Raw genomic sequence first — 8,121 nt, 5'->3', positions numbered from 1 at the left:
TAAGTGGCACTCTTATTTTCACAGGGTCCTAACTTACAGTAAGCCCATCGGAACCAAGAGGTCTACTTAAGCCCATGAATGCTATATCAGCAAAGTGCTAAAATCTTTGTATTACCTACAGTATAATCTGTCCAGTGCTGAATATCTGATTACATGGGAAGCTGTCACCTTCATGAAACAAAAACACTAATGCTTTAAGATTCAAGCTAATAGTATGAATGCATGAGAGGAAACATGGAGGCTCTGCAGGAGAGAGCAGTTGTCAGGACATTCAGACTGTTTGGTGACCTGCTGTAATTAATGAATGAGAAATGAAATTCTTTAATTTTAGTTTCCGTTCAATTATACTTTTCAGCATCTACGCTGTTTCCTATGTGTTAGCACAGTAAGATGTGTTATCTTTGACTAATAAAGTGCACCCTTCATCAAAGGAGAAAAATGTAACAGTGGCAAACTTTACTTAAAAAGTACTCATTCCCAACCAAAATAGTCCAGCTTCATAGTTGTAAATGTATGTGACTTTGTCACCATCATGATATTAAAAAAGCAAAGATGTCCAGATAACTCTGCAGACACAAACCAGAACAATATAAAGTTTCAAAAGATTAAAACACAATTCAATAAGGCAAGATGACATTCAGTAGAATCCAAAAAATCCTAATAGGTTTAATGTCTCACACTGCTTAGAACCAGAATTCTGATTCTGGGCTGGGATGTCATCTCTGTGGAGTTTGCATGTCCTCCCTATCTTTCCTATTACTGAAAGACTCCATCCTCCTTCTGCAGCTAACTGGTGCCTATCACTATCATGACATTCATGAATGGTCCTGTGATGGACTGAACTCCTCCTCTGGGTCACTTTCTGCCTTGTGTGTTGGGCTGTCACTGCCTTTTAATGCTGGCACAGATAACAGTTGCAGAAATTTATAAGAAACCATGAAGGTGTCTAACCTTAGATTTCCTGTGCTTCTGGATGTGTGAAATAAAAAAAATGAAATTCATTCACCTTTCCTGTCCATCTTTACCTTTGGAAATGTGTTGCACATAACAAAATACTTTTTTTTCTTTTAGATGTTATGACTTTCTGACATACTTTAAGAATGAAAGATATTCTAAATATGTGCTATGTAGTGAGCCGATGGTGCCCTTATTCATGAAACTGTAAGTACAAGAAAAACTTTGCACGTTGGATCAGATGTACCATTTAATTGGACATATATGCATTAAGTACTATTATTATCATTGTACCAAATACAGTGGTGTGAAAAACTATTTGCCCCCTTCCTGATTTCTTATTCTTTTGCATGTTTGTCACACAAAATGTTTCTGATCATCAAACACATTTAACCATTAGTCAAATATAACACAAGTAAACACAAAATGCAGTTTTTAAATGATGGTTTTTATTATTTAGGGAGAAAAAAAATCCAAACCTACATGGCCCTGTGTGAAAAAGTAATTGCCCCCTTGTTAAAAAATAACCTAACTGTGGTGTATCACACCTGAGTTCAATTTCCGTAGCCACCCCCAGGCCTGATTACTGCCACACCTGTTTCAATCAAGAAATCACTTAAATAGGAGCTGCCTGACACAGAGAAGTAGACCAAAAGCACCTCAAAAGCTAGACATCATGCCAAGATCCAAAGAAATTCAGGAACAAATGAGAACAGAAGTAATTGAGATCTATCAGTCTGGTAAAGGTTATAATACCATTTCTAAAGCTTTGGGACTCCAGCGAACCACAGTGAGAGCCATTATCCACAAATGGCAAAAACATGGAACAGTGGTGAACCTTCCCAGGAGTGGCCGGCCGACCAAAATTACCCCAAGAGCGCAGAGACGACTCATCCGAGAGGTCACAAAAGACCCCAGGACAACGTCTAAAGAACTGCAGGCCTCACTTGCCTCAATTAAGGTCAGTGTTCACGACTCCACCATAAGAAAGAGACTGGGCAAAAACGGCCTGCATGGCAGATGTCCAAGACGCAAACCACTGTTAAGCAAAAAGAACATTAGGGCTCGTCTCAATTTTGCTAAGAAACATCTCAATGATTGCCAAGACTTTTGGGAAAATACCTTGTGGACTGATGAGACAAAAGTTGAACTTTTTGGAAGGCAAATGTCCCGTTACATCTGGCGTAAAAGGAACACAGCATTTCAGAAAAAGAACATCATACCAACAGTAAAATATGGTGGTGGTAGTGTGATGGTCTGGGGTTGTTTTGCTGCTTCAGGACCTGGAAGGCTTGCTGTGATAGATGGAACCATGAATTCTACTGTCTACCAAAAAATCCTGAAGGAGAATGTCCGGCCATCTGTTCGTCAACTCAAGCTGAAGCGATCTTGGGTGCTGCAACAGGACAATGACCCAAAACACACCAGCAAATCCACCTCTGAATGGCTGAAGAAAAACAAAATGAAGACTTTGGAGTGGCCTAGTCAAAGTCCTGACCTGAATCCAATTGAGATGCTATGGCATGACCTTAAAAAGGCGGTTCATGCTAGAAAACCCTCAAATAAAGCTGAATTACAACAATTTTGCAAAGATGAGTGGGCCAAAATTCCTCCAGAGCGCTGTAAAAGACTCATTGCAAGTTATCGCAAACGCTTGATTGCAGTTATTGCTGCTAAGGGTGGCCCAACCAGTTATTAGGTTCAGGGGGCAATTACTTTTTCACACAGGGCCATGTAGGTTTGGATTTTTTTTTCTCCCTAAATAATAAAAACCACCATTTACAAACTGCATTTTGTGTTTACTTGTGTTATATTTGACTAATGGTTAAATGTGTTTGATGATCAGAAACATTTTGTGTGACAAACATGCAAAAGAATAAGAAATCAGGAAGGGGGGCAAATAGTTTTTCACACCACTGTATCTATCTATCTATCTATCTATCTATCTATCTATCTATCTATCTATCTATCTATCTATCTATCTATCTATCGTTATCAATCCCAATGAATTCAGTTCAGGGTTATGGAGGGCAGGAGTTGATCTTGGCAGTACTAGGTACAAAGGTAAGAACCAGGCCTGAATGGATTACCAGTCTAGCACACACTTAAACATGCACTTACTTATTCACACAGCTCAATTTTGAATTCTTGATTAATTTAATCTGCATTTTGTGATATTGGTGAAAAAACAGTACCTAGAAAAAAATCCATGCAGACATGTACATGGACTGGGATTTGAACCTAGAAGTCTGGAGCTGTGAGATCACTATGCCACGCTCATAATGAACATATATTACGTCATTTGAGAACATTTTTCACATCACTTTAAAGGTAAGTAAAAACCAAAAGTAGCAATCAGCTTTATTGATTTCATTCTTCAGATTAAGCTGCAAGTAATTGTCACAATATAAAACTTGTTATGCTGTTATCAATGTAAGTTCATGTTTACAACTTGAAACCACTGACCCTATTACCAAAAACGGGCCAAAACAGATAGGAAATTTCAGCATTTTCCTGTCAATAAGCATTATTAATAGTTATGAATGCTACATACAACACAAGTTGCAGGCAGAATAGTAGCTCAAGCAGCTACCATAATTAACTATACCTGGTTCTGAAAATGACCAAACTTTGAAGCTTATGCCAATATTTGTTGTCATGCTGGTCAATGCAGTAATAAATATTCAGTAGCAATAGAATTAAAGTGCCCAGCACTTAGGCTGCTTGGCCATAGGTTAAAGATAATTTAACGGTGCGATACAAAAGGCATATAAATACTTCACTTTATTTATCTGGTCCACTGTGAAAAATACTATTTGACTGTATATTTGTACAGGAGGCGTCTGACTCAACCTCAGTTACCAGGGTCCTGAGGCAGAACAGTCCCTGTCAGCCTACCAAGCTTGTTTTTAAATACAGTCCTTTGTCATGTTGTCAGGTACACAGCATGTCCCTCCCATCTTTGTCTATCCCAGTGGGTCCTTAATATGCCTGAGGCAGGTTTCTCTCTGTTGTTTCTGTATCTGTAACATTAGTGCAACTATATTATGCACTTATTATTTTTGTTTTACAAAAATATAACATTATTTATAGTTAAAGAGGCAAAAGGGCCTACCTGCCCAAGCAACAGATAACTATAAGGAAGGTACCTGGTGTGACAGGTGTCATTAATAAAACAATGTTCACTCCTATCATTCCTAGGTAGCGTCATGTACATTGGCAGTGGGAGACAAGCAATGCAAACATCTGGAAAACATGCAAAACCTACTGTCCAGCAGCCCACCTAATATTGGTTATTCATTCAGTTACTACTGAGTTGTTGTATCATTTTACCTTAAACCATCTTTAACTAAAATGTACCAGCAGAATGAACAGCATTCCCTAAAGAATGCAATTTCTTTTCTGTCATGAAGTAGTAGGAGTAGTTGCTACTGCATTGCAGGGAAAGGAGGGCACTAGTTTGGTATGGTAACATTTCAAGCTGGATTCAGCTTCTTAGCCAGTTAAAAACACCCCGGCTAAACCATTGCTGGACAGCTTTGAGGCTAATTGAAACCATAAAGGATAGAGCTGATGTAATTAATTCTGCTTTAGAAGTCAGACATATTGCTTAGGACTTTTAAAAAATATGCTTGGATCATCTACCCATTGTCTAAACTTTCTTGTCTAGTGTGCTCCATGAAAATACATTCTCATTCTCAAAACCCACTCAGTCAAATTCAGAGTTATTGGAGGGATGGTGGTCTGGTGCCTATTCTAGCAGCATTAGCCACAAAGCAAAACCCATCCCTGGACAGAGGACCATTCCATTGCAGGGCAGAGTCATACATGTGGCCAATTTAGAACCACCAGTTAACCAATTACATGTTCTTAGAATGTAGGAGGAAAACCAACACTGATGCTGGAACAAAAGCGTATATTCCACATCAACGATGACCGGGCACAAGATTTGAACTCAGGATACTGGATCTGTGTGCAGCACTAACCACTGTGCCACACTCGACTGAAACTGTGTAAACCCCATCTGGGGGGCATCTGAGGTGGCACTAACCAACAATACAATAGTAAGTCATGTTCATCCATCACTTTTGAGTAGGCTGCTCAATTAGTAGGCTCATAAGTCAACTTTTTGAACCACATGACATAGCCAAGGCAAATAATACACAGCTGATCCAGTTTTCTCTGAGCACACTGGCCTTTAGGAACACATTTTAGGGGAATCCAAAAATGTCATTTATGGCTTGAAGTACTAGTTTGAAAGATAGCATCATACAAATCTACTTTAGAATTTACAGTGTTGGGAAAATATTGTAAATTATCGCTAATGAAGATAGTTAATTCAGTTTTTATTCTGTATTAATAGGTCCGGTTGTGCCCATTTCTCTGTAGGCTTGATGATCAACTAGGACACTTGGCGGCGTACCTCAGCCTGTGCCCCTCACCTGGGCTTGCCACCTCTTTTAAAAGCCTACACTCCACAGCAATGCTTTTGACTCTTAGCCATGTGAATATCAGCCTGTGGCAATGTACAGATATCTCTCACTTTGTCAATTAACAGAAACTGTCTTAAACTGAACACATTTCACGCTTACTCACCCTTCTAACAGAGTGTTACCACTTATTTTTCTTTAATTATTACATTATTCATAACACAATTAAATTCAAATTCTATAATTAATTCCTGAAAAATATTAAATATATTAAACAGAAAATAAACTTTTTATTTGCTTTGAGGAGAAATATAGATAATAATGTATGTCTAAGTATGAAGTCTGTGAGTTATATTTTGTAATGATTTTTTTCATTCTTTTGTTCATTATTTTCATAAAAAGAAGGTACTTCATTACATGGTAACCTACTTAGTCTAACAGGCTACAGATTCATAACTAAAAATTAAAATCTGTAGCCTGGGTATTCTAAAGCATACGAGGTGTATCCCAACCTTTAACCTTAGTTATACTTTACAAAATGAAAAGTAAAATGAAATTAATAAATTGCTTTCTTTTTTCGCAGCCTAGCGTATTGGTAAACATATAACTGCAATTCTGCTGAAATCATTTTAACAGATTATGGATTTGACAGATTTCTTGTGCCACCATTTCATCAGATCCACTTTTGGGTGAACCGTTCTGTTCATTATGATGTTTCTTTTGTGAAATTGGTTTAAAATATACTCATCTTCGCTTGTTTATAGCCCCCAACAGCCCCCAGTAAATATTTTAGCCTTTTCTTGTAGATTACTGAAGATGGATACTCACCTTTTTCCTGGTTTATTTATTTGATTTGGAAAATAATCAACTTTGCCAAAGGCAGAATGTAATATGAAAACATTAAAATATTAACCCTTATTGTCCTCTCTTAACATCTAATAAACCTATAACTTAATGGTACTTACTCCTAAAACTGGGCAGTGAAATTTATGCTGCAAGTTAACTTTTTACTCATTAAAAAAATGAATGTTTAATGTTATGGACATTCACACCAATACTCATTTGAAAGCAGGCAACATGCTTTGAAGTGACCAAGCACGTGTTGACATACTTTACGTTGGCTAATTTGAAAATCGTAGGGTTTTGCAAGCTTCGGAAATTAAACAAAAGTAAAGTTAGGACCCAATACATCGACCTTCATGGACACAAAGGTTATGCAGTGTGTTGTACTGCTCAAGGAAAGATAAGTCACTTGTTGCAATGAAAACGAATTACCGCGGTAGAACAAACACGGAATGAGTAGGGAAGAGTCGACATAAGGCATGAGCTCATGTTTCCAGTGACATAATTAAAATACGAATCAAATTTTTCTTTCTGTCTGATTTTTCAAATTAATCAGATTAAGTATTCGTATACTGTTTAACTTTCTCTAAAAGTCAAAGACCAAAGAATACATCCAGAATAAAAGTAAAATTAAAACACGGACGTTTTTATAAAAGCATGCTTATTATTAATTTAAACCATTTTTCTTGACGTATTTACTGAAACCTTTGCTGCTAAACAACACATATACAGTATAAATGTTGTTGCATATAACTAAGAGAACATTTGACTCAAAATATGTTTGTGCACGCTGAGGAACGGCCAGGTTAACATGACATCAATAAGTACGTAATAAACGTGGAGAGATGATACAATAAATTCTGACAATCCCGTTGAAGTAGGTTTCTATTGTACCATTACAAGACATTCTAGGTACTTTCAAATTACCTTTCTATATTTTCGAATCAGAAGAAATATATTATTATGCAAGATTGTTCTCCATAACATTTGGGTACACTCGCGCGTACGCAAATTATATTGTTTGAATTTTCAAAGATACCTGCAATTACTTGTTCATAAATTAGAACAAAAGATATAATATAATATGTGCGTACATGTTATTTGAATACAGTTCCTATAATCAAGCTCGGCATCATTTAATTCTTGTTAGCGAAGCAAGTAGACGAGGTGCACAAATTGGATTGCACGGAATAACTCGCAGCACTATTATTATTATTTTTTTATGATAATATTTGCCAGTGAGATCATTCGAGTACCTCTGAATCCCATTGTTCAGCCTCGGTTGCAGAGCTGTTCTTTTGAAAGCCTTTTATTGATGCCTGAAAATGTGATAATGAAATGCACTTAATGTTTGGAGCCCATATACGAGCCGGTCTCAAGGGTCCGCGCTGCGGCACTTTCTTCAGACGTGTAACATTTGTTTGTCTGAAAAAATAATTTATATATCTTTTTTGCAGAAACGGCGCCTACACGTACTTTTGATCATGTTACGTGTTTACTATGTTATAATTACAGCAAAGTTCTGACGGAATTATGCGTTATTAGACATATTATTACGAGTACAAAAAAAAAATCATCCGTATATTCCAGCAGAGGTAGGGTAACTAAGCGTTACTTGATGAACGTGAAATTAATTATATAGACCATGAAACGTAAAAAATAGAACCAAACTTTTTGACAGTATTTATACAAATTTAAAATGGCACAGTGTCATGCTGCGTCCTTAGTGAGCAAAAGCAAGCTATATTTTAATAGCTCCACTCGTATCCAATCCACCACACTTGTAGTAAAGCTAAGGAGCGTAGATAACTTTGATCTCCGTGATTTATTTCACATACCATGATTGGTAAATTTTATTTCATGTGGAGGAATACCGTTATCAAGTCCTCCACGA

This window comes from Erpetoichthys calabaricus, chromosome 3 (assembly GCF_900747795.2).
Source record: "Erpetoichthys calabaricus chromosome 3, fErpCal1.3, whole genome shotgun sequence".
In the NCBI taxonomy this organism is placed as follows: domain Eukaryota; kingdom Metazoa; phylum Chordata; class Cladistia; order Polypteriformes; family Polypteridae; genus Erpetoichthys; species Erpetoichthys calabaricus.
The sequence above is the reverse complement of the archived record's forward strand: the minus strand, read 5'-3'. Positions refer to the sequence as shown.